Here is a 13,919-nt window from a genome sequence, read left to right on the forward strand (position 1 = left end):
TATATTTTGGCTTGTTTTGCTGTGATTCTTTGTAACTATCTTCTTGTTTTATTTTTCAACTAAAGTCAACATTTAACTATGCTTGAGAAGTAGCATGAGTTTTCCTTGTACAGTGCCTTTCATTCCTAAAACATTGCACTCTGCTTTCCAAAAATTGGAAGTTGGAAACAGAAAATCTTTTAACAGTGCCTTGCCCATTTCATACCAAAGAAACTTGACAAGGAGTTCTATTGAACCAGTGGAAGAGCCTTGTAATAGCACTGTCAAAGGGCTGTGGGAGTGCTGAGTCTCCCAATGCCCTCTGTCAGTAATCCAGAGGTTTTTTTGCTAGAGGAGGGTTCTAATCTGCATTGTGGGTTAGGCAGTTGATTTCTGTTTTCTCCTAACACAGTAGTAATGAGAATATAACACTTTCCTTCCTCATACAAATCTAAAGCATAGGATGTTTTACCAGAGTGGGTGATAAGTTTATTTATCTGAATCAGATATGTAACACTGCAATGTCACCACCCCCCAAAAAAATCAGAAAAAAAATCCTTAATTTGCTTTCCTTTTCATAGGAATGTTTTCCTCTTCTGTCTCTCACAAAACCAACCTCCCAACCATTGTATTACAAGTGGTGAGAATATTGTTTGAAAACTAAATGAAAAAATAATCTTTTGAAGCAGTTCAGGAACAAGAACTTGCTGTGTTACGCGTTGCTTTGTGAGATGTTAACTTGGTTTCCAGACTGTACAAAGAAAAGCTCCTGCCATAAGCCCTGCACACACAGACCCCAGGGAAGTTGCTGAAGACTGGAGGGCTGGGCCTTTGCATGCATGTGTCTTTCCATACAGCAAATGATCCAAAGAGCAACTTCTATAAATAGTGTAATTTCCAGCTGCAGAGGTTTCTGTCCTTTCCTGTGGATTCTTTGCTGAACGTTTTCTCAGTTCTGAAGTTGAGATGCTTCTGTAGCCAGCATGCACTTAAATAGCCCTTGGAGAGCTGTATTTGATTTTTGTTGGCTTTTGTTTGAAATTTTAAACTGTCAGATTATTTTAGCAGCATCTGTAGAAAAGCATTGCCTCTTGGTATTGCTTGCTTTTTTCCACTGTCATAATAACAAAGTAAAACCAGGCTGTGGCTGATATCTCTGTAACATTTATACCAAGGGTATTGCATTGCCATGCAGCACTTTTCTGAACAGTGTCTTCTTTACCTTAGAGTACAAAGACAGTAAGTAATAAAACTAAATCCATGAAACAATTCAGTCTTCAATTTTGATTGCTAGAGATATTTCTCGAGGTTGGTCAAGTCTTACAAACTGTAACATTTGAGCATTGACTGCTCTAATTAGGATTCCTGCTTATATATTCATATTTCTTTTAAACAAGGAAATCTGTTAATCGATTTTTTTTTAATAATCTGAATAATCAGATATACTGTAGCAATTGGATGTCCCTCTCCACAGGTGTGACTTCATTAGAAAGCTTCAATACCTGGCCAGGTTAGTGTTCACCTGGGGCTGTTCAAGAGAGCCAAATCTAGGAGCTGCTGTGAGAGCTAAATTCACACTGGTGTTAGCTGTGGAGTTCTGTGCATTTCTAGCACCTCTCAGCACAAATGTTTGCTTGGGAAGTTTTGCTTCTCCATGTGTTGGAGATTTGAGCTTTGTTCCTTTGGCTTTGTTTTACTCCAGTGTTTTGTGGTACAGGTGCTTTCTCTTAGTCTTAAGGAGGCATCACCCTCCTCTAGGGGTTGTGATCCTCAGCTGGAAGGACTTATCCATCATGTGGCTCCTACTGAACATGGCTGCTTCTCCAGGCTACAGGCTTTGCCCCTGCTCTCTTTTCTTGACTCTTAAAATTCTGCTTCAAGTTTATAAAAAAGGTGAGACTTGATCTATTGCTTTTCTTGTTCTAGCATGTAAATTGCTTAAATTGACCAATTCGGTGTGGTAGCTGATCAAACTTGAGTTTGTCAGTTGTGATTGTGTTTCTCAGGTGGTAGAACTTAACTGATTTTGCAACAGCCCTGTTTAAACAGTATTCCTGTGCAAAAATGATAAGGTTCAAGGCAAAAAAAAAAAAAATAGACCATTGTATTTCATCAGTCATACTTGAGTATTTCTTATCTTAGAATTTTTTTCTCTGTGAGTTTAATTTTTTGTGAAAACTTATCCCAGCACACTGTGCCAAATGTGACTTACTATCCACCAGCATTCTTAATTTCTATGGGGCTCATAGGAGTTAAACCAAATATCTCATCCTTTAGTTGTTTTATTTTGTCTTTAGTGAGTTTGCTTTAATCCTTGAATCAGCTACAGCTTTAAGCTCAGATGAGCCCTTGGGACTGAGCAGTTCTGTGAATATTGACATAGGCTCATAAGGAGGAACAGTTTGTCTTGTAGAATTCAGAAAATATATTAGTAAATTAATTCAAAGCCTGTAGTTGGGGCGTCCTGTATTTGTGTAAGAGGCTAAGAAAAGGAGTGAAAGTTTGATCAGAAGTGCTCTTTATCCTAAAGAGTTACACTTATAAGACTGAGGAGTTCCAGAAACTGGATACTGAAATGTGAGATTATTTTGAGCTGCATTGAATTTTAAGTGATCCACATAGATGGGGAAATCCTAATGTTGCATATGAAGTGATGATCCATGAGCTGACCACTAACTCTTCAGGAAGTCATGTTTTATTTTTCTAGTAAGAACAAAAATTAAAAAGAAAAAAATCTCCCACTGCTATCCTATTGTTTTTGGGAGGATCTGGAATGCAGTTGCTCATCTATGTCCAGATTGTGCTCAGACTTGCCAGGAGCACAGGGGGAATTGATGAGTGGAGTCAGGGAAAAGCATCAATCAACTTTGTAATGTCTGTGCTAGGAAATCTAATTATCTGATGATGCTGGAACACTGTGAAAGTAGGGTAACAGGGAATGGCTGTGGGATTAGTGAGCTTTGTGGCAATTTCCCCACAAGGCAAAGTTGAAAAGCATTATTGTCAAGCTGAGTACTGTGTGTGCCATCTTTTTCTTCTGCTTTTTTCCTTGCAGTGGGAATTGTGGATTAGTATAAAACTAATTAATTTCACATGTATATAGGAGTATCTTCTGTGTTAAGCCAGGCAGAAGCACCAGTGCAGTGCTCATTTAACAAAATCCAAACTGCTACGTAAAGGAAATGCATCTTTGTCCTGGTTTATATCCACAGGAAAGTCGTTAGGAGTGATACAGTTTTGCCCTTTACATGGCTGAGGGTGGGATGGGTGGAGGTGACTTGCAGAGTCAAGTGAGTGGGTCAGGACATGAGCTTCCCTTTGTGAAGGGTTATGGGATGTTCGTAGGATGTTTCCTCCCTCTAGAGCCTGGTGCAGTACAGATGCTGGGGCAAGAGCTGCTCTTTATAGCATTTCTCCTCAGCACTCAGGAGCAGCCACAAGAATCCTTTTTACCTTTATTACAATAGCTATTGCAGAGGCTCTGTTCCCCTGCAGGCAGCTGGTGAAGTGGCCCAGAAAATGGTGGGGAAAAGTGAGTAAGTGTAAAATGTGTGTACTGACTGATCCGTGAGTCCCAGAACTTATTACAAAAGGAAGATTTTGTGTGGTTTTATGTTAGTTTTGAAGACTAGTTTCTCACTTTTTCAAGTATAAATGTATTCTGATTACTGTCAGTTTTAGCTGTGTGATCACAGCTCTAACTGTCATTACTGAAGGAACAACGTCCTGTCTTAGCATCTGCCAAAGAGATCAAATCCTAAGTTTTTCTAGGGTAAACAAAACATTTTGCAGAAAGAATTATCACCTGTGTTGTGTTGTACCCTTTTTGTTTTATCAGCAGGCTGATTATATTTTAACAGAAGCCAGATATTTTAAATATGACTTGTTTATCCTTCTGCACTTGGGCAAGATTTAGAAGTTTGTTATGACTTCTGGTTCAGAAGACTGGCTATTATTTGGTTATGGAGAAGCCATAGCTTCAGTTTGTTGGTGCCAGAGCTGTGCTGTGCAGCAGGTCTGCTGCAGGCTTTGAGGTCACTGCTTGGAGAGTTCGACCTGTTTTTTCACAGAAAGTTTGTTTTCTTTTCAAACTGGATCCCATTCTTTGGAAAGTTTATTTTTTTATGGGTTCCTGTATTTTTTATTCTTTTTCAGATGAATAATTTTTATTCTTTTTTAGATGTGTCAGTGGCCTTGCCTGACAGGCAAAACTCTGCTGAGAATACAGTCAATGCCAAGTGCCATTCCTGGGTAGATGACAAAAAAACAGTCTTAAAAATTTGCAACTTTTTTTCGTTTCCTCCCATCCCCCCTTTTTATGGGAACCTATTAGAAATCCCTGTGCATTTTTTCAGATGACATCAAGCTATATGTAAATTTCTCTCTAGAACGAACTGCAATTAGGTAATTTTTTTACCTTTTTAAGCAAAATTTTAGGCCTCTTCTGGTACCATTAAATGTGTAATTGCAGGAGTGCGTGTAAGAATGTGGCCTGTATTTCTTGATCCTTAACCTGGATTGTAATGAAATGGGTCTTCTGTCAAAAACAAGTGCCAGTATCTCTTCAACTGTTGGACCTGACTTGGTCTGAATTTGGTTGCCATTGCCATTGGTTCCACAGCAGGAGCCCTTCGGAGGTCATGTTGGAAAGCTTTGAGAGGGCAAAGCAGGCAATCCTTCTTTCAGAGATGGGATCGCAATTAATACTGTGCTTTTGGGCTTTGTCTATTACCTTTGACTAGTTTTAAATGTAGAAGATGAAGCACACTATTCAGAGTGAATTGAGCAGAATCATTAAAAAAGGGATTCAAACCTTCCTGAGGCTTCCCACTGACAGTACTCTGGGAGTTACTTGCATGTAAATCATAAGCCAGTTTTACTTGCTGTTGTACTGGTGTTGAAAGCGCTGAATGATTGATAGATACTGAACCACAGAAGAATCCACAATCTCTTTCAGCTGATTATTGCATTATAATGTGATTTAAATTGAATCATACTCATCTTCAGTTGGGAATTTAACTGTTTTCCTCTTCCACGAAAGTAGTTCTGTTCATGTTCCTATGTTTAGAAAGGAAATCAAAGGAAGTCAATCAGTTTTTAAGGGCAGTGATGCTGGATTGAATAGTTTGGTGTACCTGTTCTGGTTGAAACAATTACTTGGTAAAATTATCTTATAGTGTATCAAGTCTAATAGAGTTCCTGGTGTTTGCAGCCTTTGTGTGTTTCCTCTCAGTAACTTGAAGACTGAATTGTTATTGCAGTCTGGGGAGGTGGTTTCCACCCTGCATTAGTTCTGCTGATGCTCAGCCTGGGGTTGCATAGAAGCTGTGCCTGGTTTTGTGCTTTAGTCTTGGACTGTGCTTCTCTGTATTGTCTGGAACAATTAAATATGAAGGTGTGATTAGATCAGATCCTTGCACTTCCCTAGCCTTTGCATGGCTGACTGCACATACAGTAGGAAGATTTTTAAGGAGAGAAACGTACTGAGTCCTTCTGTGTCTGAAAAATACTCTGGCAGGAAAGATACTACTTTGATTTTGATTGGGTTAGAAGACAGCTACATTAGAAATATTAATGGAAATCAAAATTCGATACACACTGGTTTGACAGCAGATTCCAATAGCACATACACACTTGACTTCAATTCAGAGCAAATTGCAAGCACTGCTTGGGAAATTTTACAGTTTGAAATCATTTAATCTTGGCTGTGTTATCTTAGCTATCAACAGTTGATGAAAGCTGCTATTCTCGAATTCAGGCACATAAGAATATAATCTGGGATGCAGAACATGTTTGTGTTCAGAACTGCTGAGCACAGATACTTTTGGAAACTGCCTCCCAGCTGTAAGCTGTGTGCGGCAGGAGACAGGAGAGGAGGGATTCACTAAAGATGGTGTGCCAATGATAATCTTCAATCACTTTTAAAAGTTGAGAAAAGGTGACGTTTGCTGATGGTATCAGATGCCACCTTGTCCTATCATACATTCCAGGTGGGTTTCACTTCTCTGGAGGATGATGTGTGTTCATCCAATAATCTGAGCTTCTGTGAGTAAAATGAAGAGTTAGGTGCCATGTAGATCTTGGGGAGGGTGTTAGTCCATATTGCAAGAATCTAAACAAGCTCGGATTCTGTATGTTCCTTTGATAATTTTCCCTTTTTTCCTTTTCAGACAGGTTGTCTGAAATGTGCAGAGATTAAGTATATTTATCTTGGCATGTGTTGTATTTGTAATGAATTATAGATGACAGGATTTGTATTTGTACAGTTCTGTTTTATTTGCTATACTTTATTTTCTCATATTTTGCCATGAAATCCTGTTTGAAGAAAATCTGTTATGATTTAAGAAAATAAACAAAAGCTTGAGAGGTCAAAAAATGCATTTATAGTGACAAACTCATTTACCTAGAAGTCCTTGTGAAATACAAAAAAAGTATAAAAATAAATGTTGTTGTAGTCTCTCCAACAGAAATTAAGGGAAAGCAGCAGATGTCCTGTATGAATGTAAAATTTCCAAGAATGACTACGCTGACAGGAAAACCAAATAACCCAAATGCTAAACCACTGTAAGCTTTAAATCTCATACTTAATGTATATGGCATTAAATTAACCATTTAAGTTTGTATATTTCTGTACTGTCTAAAATTCTCAGTTTGGAGAAATCCTGGCCTGAACTTCCCCAGTATTTGTAGCAGGCACGGCTGGATGCTCTGTGCAGGTTTAGTGAGAGGCCACAGTGAGTCCTGGGAGGAGCCGGCCAGGCTGGGCTGGTGTTTGCTGCGCTGCCCAGGGGCTCTTCACCTCACTGCAGACCCCTGTTAGAGCAGAGCCCTTCTGCTGGCTTAGTTACACGCCTCCAGCTGCAGTCTGATTGCACAGCCTGACTGCAGCTGAGCTTCTTGTCTCCTGTCCAGTGCACATCTTTGTCAGCCGACTCAGTGGGTTTTTCTTTCTCCCCTTTGCCTTGAAGTCTGTTACAGGAGTAGTTCAAGCCTAAGCAATGAAAATGGAATCCTAAGGGTGAAGAGCTTGGGTGTGAAAGGACGACCTATTTATTTGGTCGCATGTGTTAATCTGCATACTACAGGGCTTAACCTATCCGAACGGGGCCAATCTGAGAGTCACTTCACAAGATAGTGGTTTTATTTTAAATGATAAAACGCAAGCTGGCCTTACAGTTTGAAGGTATATAAGAGGCAGTAGTCAGCTTTGCAAAGAAACTGAAGTTGGAAAATGAACTTTGTTGTTTTAGTAATTACAGAAACACACATTTGAATTTTTTTTCCTGAAGTGTGTAAATAGGAAACATCGTCACTTTGTTTCTGTTAATTTGGGGTTTTTTGTCTCCCGGCTCCTAAGATTTGCATACCAGAGTAGCAGTCTTGCATTTGGGAAGTGTAAGACTAGAATACTAAGCACTCAATCTCCAGGGCTGGAAGAGTAAATTAGGTGACTCGGTTTTATCTTCTGTAGTAGGTGGTGATTGGAAAACATTACATTGAATATTCAGTACTAAATTTAATGAAAATTTGCATAAATCTTTGATCACATGTTGGTTTTAAGCCGTGTTTGTTCAGATAGAGCACAAAAGCTTCTCAAACCTCCAGAGGAGAGCATTTCTGAAGGTGCTGTAGGTGATTTCCATTGTCAGGAGTCTACCCCAGTGGCTGAAAAAACCTGTCCTTTCATTTGTAGAGATTAATGGTGCAAATTGAGGTAAGTCCTTTATGTTAGTCCAAAACAAAAATGTGCTGTTGGGTTTTTATTTCTTTTCAGACTTGTGAGCAGGCCTATACCAGTAGTTAGCTTCAAGCTTAATCCTTGAAGAGAAAATAACATTTTGTCAGCAAGATTTCTCAGCAAGAATAAATCAAACCAATTCTAATTAAAGCAGCTGATTTAATGTAGCAACTGTTTGCTCAGTGTAGGAATTTTGCTGTACAGAGAGTCAAATTCACCTGTCTGTGAAGTGCAGGTGAAGTCCCAAGCAGTGATAGGAATGTTTTGAAATAAACCAGATTCTTCCAGGAAATGGCACAAGTCCTAAACTATGGGTGAGCCATGATTCTGTTTTCAAAAGCCGTGTTCAAGCTAGCTGAAAATTATCAACCTTCTAGGCCCTCAATCCAAAGGAGCCTTTCAGAATTAAAATGAAGTTTTAGTTACCCTTTAAAATGATGTGGCAGGAATTAAAATATATGGTATTACTTCTCAGTGTTGTGTAAAAATTAGATTGAAGTGACTCCTCTCATCTGCATCACTGTATTTATATGGAGTGTGTGAAATGGTCCTTTTTTAATCGAGTAAACCTTAAATTTCATTGAGGTTTTTGAATGATGAGCTTTACTCTGATCAAGAGACAATGTTATTTCAGTATATGATAACTTTAGAGCAATGCTTTTCGGATTTGCCCTCTGTTGCTACTTGCTTTTCTTGTAGTTCATAGAATCAGTTCAACAGGGATACTTTGTCCATGGGTTTTCTGATTCCTTGCACTTCAGGATCCTGGCAGATGTCTGAAGTTCCTTGCGAGTCACGTTACACTAATAGTAAATGCAAATCCAAGTAATTTATAAAGGGCCAAATCATTTGAAAATCCCAAATTTATGATGTCTTCATATTGTCATCTTAAAGATTGTTGGAACATGTATGTTGACATGAAAACTGCACAAGACAATGTCCAGTACTTGGCCATGTCTCAGGACAAGAAAGGATGTGAATTTGGAGAAGCTCCTTTGTTCATGTGAATGATTGTAGGTCAGTCACAAAATTTTCTTTAGTTTTACTGCAATTCTAAAGGTGCACGACTGCTAATGAAACAAATTTAACAGCTGGTGAAAGTTCTGTTGTAGTTAAGGCATGATTTGGAATGGTGCAGTTTCTTCTCAGACAGCAAGATAAATGCTACCACTGTGGTAAAAGCATGAGCCGAGATTCAAGGGAGACTTTTCCCTTAACTTATTTCTGCTCTCCACTGTGGCTTAAAAATTGTTGTCTTGAAGCCAGTTATCTATATCAATAATGTGCAAGACTGCTTTAGCCAGGATGGCTTCTTCTATTTTTGATTTTTTTTTTTTTTTGAACAAGCAGAAGGTCTATTGGAAGTTAAAAGACTGAGAAACCATTAAGGGTCTTTCCAAATTTGGTTTAAATCATTTTAAATGTTACTGTCTCCTGTGTATAATTCCTCGGTGAGCACGTCATGATGGATGCCACTTAATAGCTCCACAGAATGTGACTAAAATAGAAAGATCTTTCACATACAGAAAATAGAAATTATACAAGATGGGTATTTCATGTGTTTCAGACATAATGTATGCCCTTTTTGCTTGCAAGCATAAATTGTAATGGAAAATATGCATAAGCTTCCTTCAGTGAACATTATTTTTCTGTCTGTGATGCATCTTTCTAAACTGGTTTGTACCTTATTCAGCACCTTCAGTGCCGCAGAGCAAAGAAGTCCTTTTTAATTCTGAAGGCAGATACTCGGCATCAGAGTCTATCAACTCAGCATCAGGGTGAATCATCAGCTCTCCTTTGGCACTCTGTTTTCTGTTGAAGTATTTATCTACATGTATTGGAAACTTCCACAAAGAAATAGCTTCAGCACAATAATCTTTTGCCCATGTTGAATCAACCGTGAGCATAATAAGGAAAATATTTCATACTGGCTGCAATGTAGGATTATTTTCTCATTAAGAACCTGAGTAGCAGTTATATGGCTTGAAATTGAAATTAATTAGTTTCTCTTGAAGGCACTAATTAATTCTTAATATTATTATAAATACTTGGTGAACATGATCCAATGAAACAGAAAATCAGATGATCAATGGAATGATAAAATAACTACTTCATGCTGTTATTACTATGAAGTCAAGTTCTGCATTTCACAGTTCTCTAGAACAGTGATTAATTAGGTAACTTTGACTTCCATCAAAGCATTTATAAATATTAGCAAGCATGTGGATCTCATTTTTCATATCTAGACCTTGGAAGCATTTTATCTATGACCTTCCTAATCTTACACGGTGCTCTAGGGTTTGGGACTTTCTGTGTCTTTGCCCAAGCTGCTTCTCACACTCTGTTACAATAGCCCTGGGTTTTAGGAGGAATGCTGTGCTGAGTCAGCTTTGATGGTGGCAGGCAGTGCAAAGTCTTGAGAAATGTCTTCACCTGGCTCCATATTATTTTATTTATAATGTGTAACAGAGAGTATGACCTCTTACAAAATTGTGAAAGACACTCTAGTAGCATTCACAGTCTTCCTTAAGAAGAATAAAATATAAATGAATTATGGAGCTGTTCCACAGCGGTGAGGTTGAGCCAAGGTCCACACAGGTAACAGGGTCCACAGGTGTGCATCAGTGGGGTTCATGGCCAGGCACAGGCGTGGCACAGCTGGAGACAGGGATAACAGTGAGGGCTCAGGCAGGGATAAGGGCCCAAGCTGAGATGGAGCCCTCTGCTCCATCTGCAAGGGCTGCCTGGGGAGTCTCCAGGGAGGCTGGGCCGTGCTCTTAAGGCTGTTAGCACACTCACTGCCCTGATATTGGCTCATGTCCATGTGTGGTTTTAAAGATAAGATGCTTTTCCAGGAGGAAAATGGGAAAATAATATCCTGAGGAACAGACAGCAACTGGCAATGTTATATGAGACCTTTATGTAATTAAAACATGTCAAAGGCAATAATTAAGAGTAGTGGTCACAAGCAAGAATTCTGCAATCCAAGCAGTAGCTGCCACAGGGGAAAGGCACTGGATGGCACTAAGTCAGATTACTGTGGCCCTTTGGGCACAAGTTTGCCAAAGATGACTGGAGAGCCTCAGCAGATTACAGATGCTATTGGAGAGGACTTTCCTTATCCCCTGACTGGCCATAAATATGACCAGTGTAAAAATTCAAGTCTCTGTCTCCTTGTGAAGTGGAAAAAGGATTCTAGCTGCAGGGCCTGCTTACTTTTCTGGTGGGTTTTACTGAGGTATAAAAGTTGCAAACAAGTCGGCCTTTGATGTTCTGTTGTGGCTGTCTTGGTCTTCACATTGAGGAAAACCTTGTATAAAAAATGTGCCTTCTTGTTTTATTTGATGGTCTTTACACAAATCTCAGTTCAAACGTGACAGGGAGGGCACCGAGCAGAGGGTGGAGGGCTGACTGGAGGCTTCAGTGCTGACGGAACAGGATAGAGAGAAGCTGTTACAAAGCAGAGTGATGCAGAGTCCCCAGGCAGGTGCAGGAGGCAGCCCCTCGTTGCACACACCACGCCTTTTCGAGCAGTTAGGCTTTTGTCACTTACAGTCCCTTTAGGCACAACACATGTAATTCAACCAACCACCATAAACCATACTGACACCTAATGATTGTGTAACTTGTTTCTCCACCTCTAATTCAGCTGAGCCACTTTGCCATAGCCCTTTTCTACTTAGCCAAAGTAACAGGCCCGAGCCATGATTTTACAAGGGTAAGGAGGCCCTTATTTAGTAAGGTTTTACCTGTATGCAACAAAAACCCTTTGTCAGTAGGAGGTCCAGACCATTTACAGAAACAAGACAGGCCCATTTTCCCATAGAATCATTAGAATTGTTTCTATTTTTTTGATAAATTATTAATATATTTGAGATTTATTCACTTGAAATTTTATTGAAAACCAAAGTGATTAAAATACACAAAACAAAATTGCAAGCAAACAGGTCAAATTTTTGATGCAATCTGCATGTTTTCCAATGGCAAATCCTGCCCCCTCCTTGTCACTTCTCAGTGATGTTTGACTCTCTCACGACTGGCAGTACAGGCAACCTTAGAAGAATATGCTTTTCTTTCTCAGTAGTGAATTATGACAGTTTAAAAATGCAGTTCCCTTTCTCTGCTTAAGGTGTTTTGTACTTAATTAGTTCCATAGAATAGTTGAATAGAGTAATATAAAAAGATGAGGGCATAATTTCCCAGTTATTAAATATATTCTACTGATAGGTAAGATATGATGTCTGATGGGCCTCTGGTGATAACTTTTTATTTTCAGGGAGCTTGCTTCCTGCAGCATTCCTGAATGAACATGATAATGAAGCTGCAAAGATATCTTGTAGGCACTGATTAATCAGGGTTTATGCTCCATAATTTGGAATACTTACTGTTTAGCTACTGAGTTGCTTAACTGAACTTGTTACCCTGCAGGTTTTTGCATTAATTTTCCTGCATTGCTTCTCATACAGTTAACTCTGATTAGATCAGCTAACTCTTTTTTTTTTTTTCTCAAATAAAAGCATCTCATTTTTTCCTCTAGCAAAGTGGGTTGAAGTTACACCAGAAGAGAATAGGGCCTTATTTTGTTTACCTATCCAGTGTTGGGTTTCAGTGGCTACTCCCTTCTGGGAGAAAAACACATTGCAGTTGTTGGCTTCAATCAATAAACTCCTGCTAATTTAATGAGGAACATGGTGTGTTAGCAATATTTTTGAGTTTATCACAAGTGTACAGTACTTCAGTAAGGGAATGTACTGGAATTTATAATTCTTTTGAGGTAGTGCAATGACATATGTGTGATCATATCTTCAGTTTCTATCTGTGTGAATCGTCACCAATAGGAGCTTTTAATGTTTCAGGATAAAGACTGATGGGCATTTATGATACAGTGGCACTAGAGAAGGCAGTTCCTTTCTCATGTAAATATACATATCCTTGTATGGGGGCTCATTTTTCATTTACTTTTCAGAAGCAAAGCTCATTTTTGGGAATTTTTCAAGTACTAGAAAAGAGCATAAATGCTGTGTAAGTTTTGGTGTTACAGAGCTTCTTTTGTTATTACGGAATTATTTTGCTTCCATAAAAATGTTGTGACTCTTGCAAAATTATGTTTCAATGATGGTATAAAGTATAAATGAGTGGGGGATTGTTTCCTTTTCTTTTGCAATTGCAAACAGCTGTTGGTAATCTTCTAAAAATCACTATAGCTAAGAGCAGGCACTGCAGTAATAATGGATTTCCTCCTTTAGTAAAAAGGAATGCTCCTAGGAAATGAAATAATTTTAGAATGCCTAATATACCTATAACTTGGAGCAATCCATTTTTGCTGCTCATACAGCCCGTTAGACTTAGAATCACCATTTATAGTGTGGGGATTCTGACTTGTGATGATAGCAGTACAAAATATTTTCTGGTTATTTCTGGACTTGTCACTGCTGCGTTTTCTTTTTCTGGAGTTGCACAGCTCTGGTCTGTCAAAAGTTGACAGACTTGTGTGTGTTTTTGCAGAAGCGTTAGATTGCTAATGCTTTGGATTAGATGTTGCTCTCTTTCTGGAACAGCAATTAAATTGTTGAATGGAATTAGAATAGACAAGAACTTCCAAAAAAACCAAATGCCGCCAAACGACAAAGTCTTTTTTTAATAGTCTTTCATTGTGTATTGCCCCTCTACCTCAAGCATACCATTAGAAAAGGTCACATACCATCAGGCAGACAAGAAATCATTGTGCAAATGTGCCTGTAAATGTCAAAGACTGTAAAAATAACTGCAAGGGACTTCAATTTGGTCTTATGTCCATACACTGTGTCCTGATGTGTCAGACCTACTGCACACTGACAGCTGGCTAGAGAAGACCCTTCAAACTGTGGCCCGAGGCTTCTGCGCTGTGGGCCTGGCCCTTGTTCAAAGATAACACTGGTTATGGGTTTTATCAGAGTTGACTATGGCTTGGTCTGCACTGGAGCCTCTAATCACAGATCAGTCTGCCCTCAATAAATTGTTGGAACAAAGCTTCAATGTGGCAGGTTGCAAGCTTCACCTATGGCCTGCCAAATGTGAAGTGGATTCACAAATTACCAAATTTCTGTCTCTAGTGGTGAGCAGTTTTGTAAGCCTGGGTGGTGTTGGGAGATTTTTTTAATCACAAAGTTAGGAATTGAGAAAGCAACTGCTGTTGTGTTCTTTTCTCCCCCTTTAGCTTTTG

The 13,919-nt window shown here is 39.0% G+C and overlaps 1 long non-coding RNA gene across 1 annotated transcript in view; it reads left to right on the forward strand.

Moving 5' to 3' along the window:
- Window positions 1-1,811: 1,811 nt before the first annotated feature.
- The window catches only part of LOC136296690 (uncharacterized), a 106,657-nt gene continuing 94,549 nt past the window's right edge, over window positions 1,812-13,919 (forward strand). Inside the window, exon 1 of the long non-coding RNA XR_010722985.1 lies at window positions 1,812-1,872. This is a non-coding gene — a long non-coding RNA (uncharacterized lncRNA). The remainder of the gene's footprint in view (window positions 1,873-13,919) is intronic.

The sequence above is a fragment of the Chamaea fasciata genome, unplaced genomic scaffold (genome assembly GCF_029207755.1).
Source record: "Chamaea fasciata isolate MVZ Bird 193981 ecotype frontalis unplaced genomic scaffold, bChaFas1.0.hap1 SCAF_14, whole genome shotgun sequence".
Classification (NCBI taxonomy): Eukaryota; Metazoa; Chordata; class Aves; order Passeriformes; family Sylviidae; genus Chamaea; species Chamaea fasciata.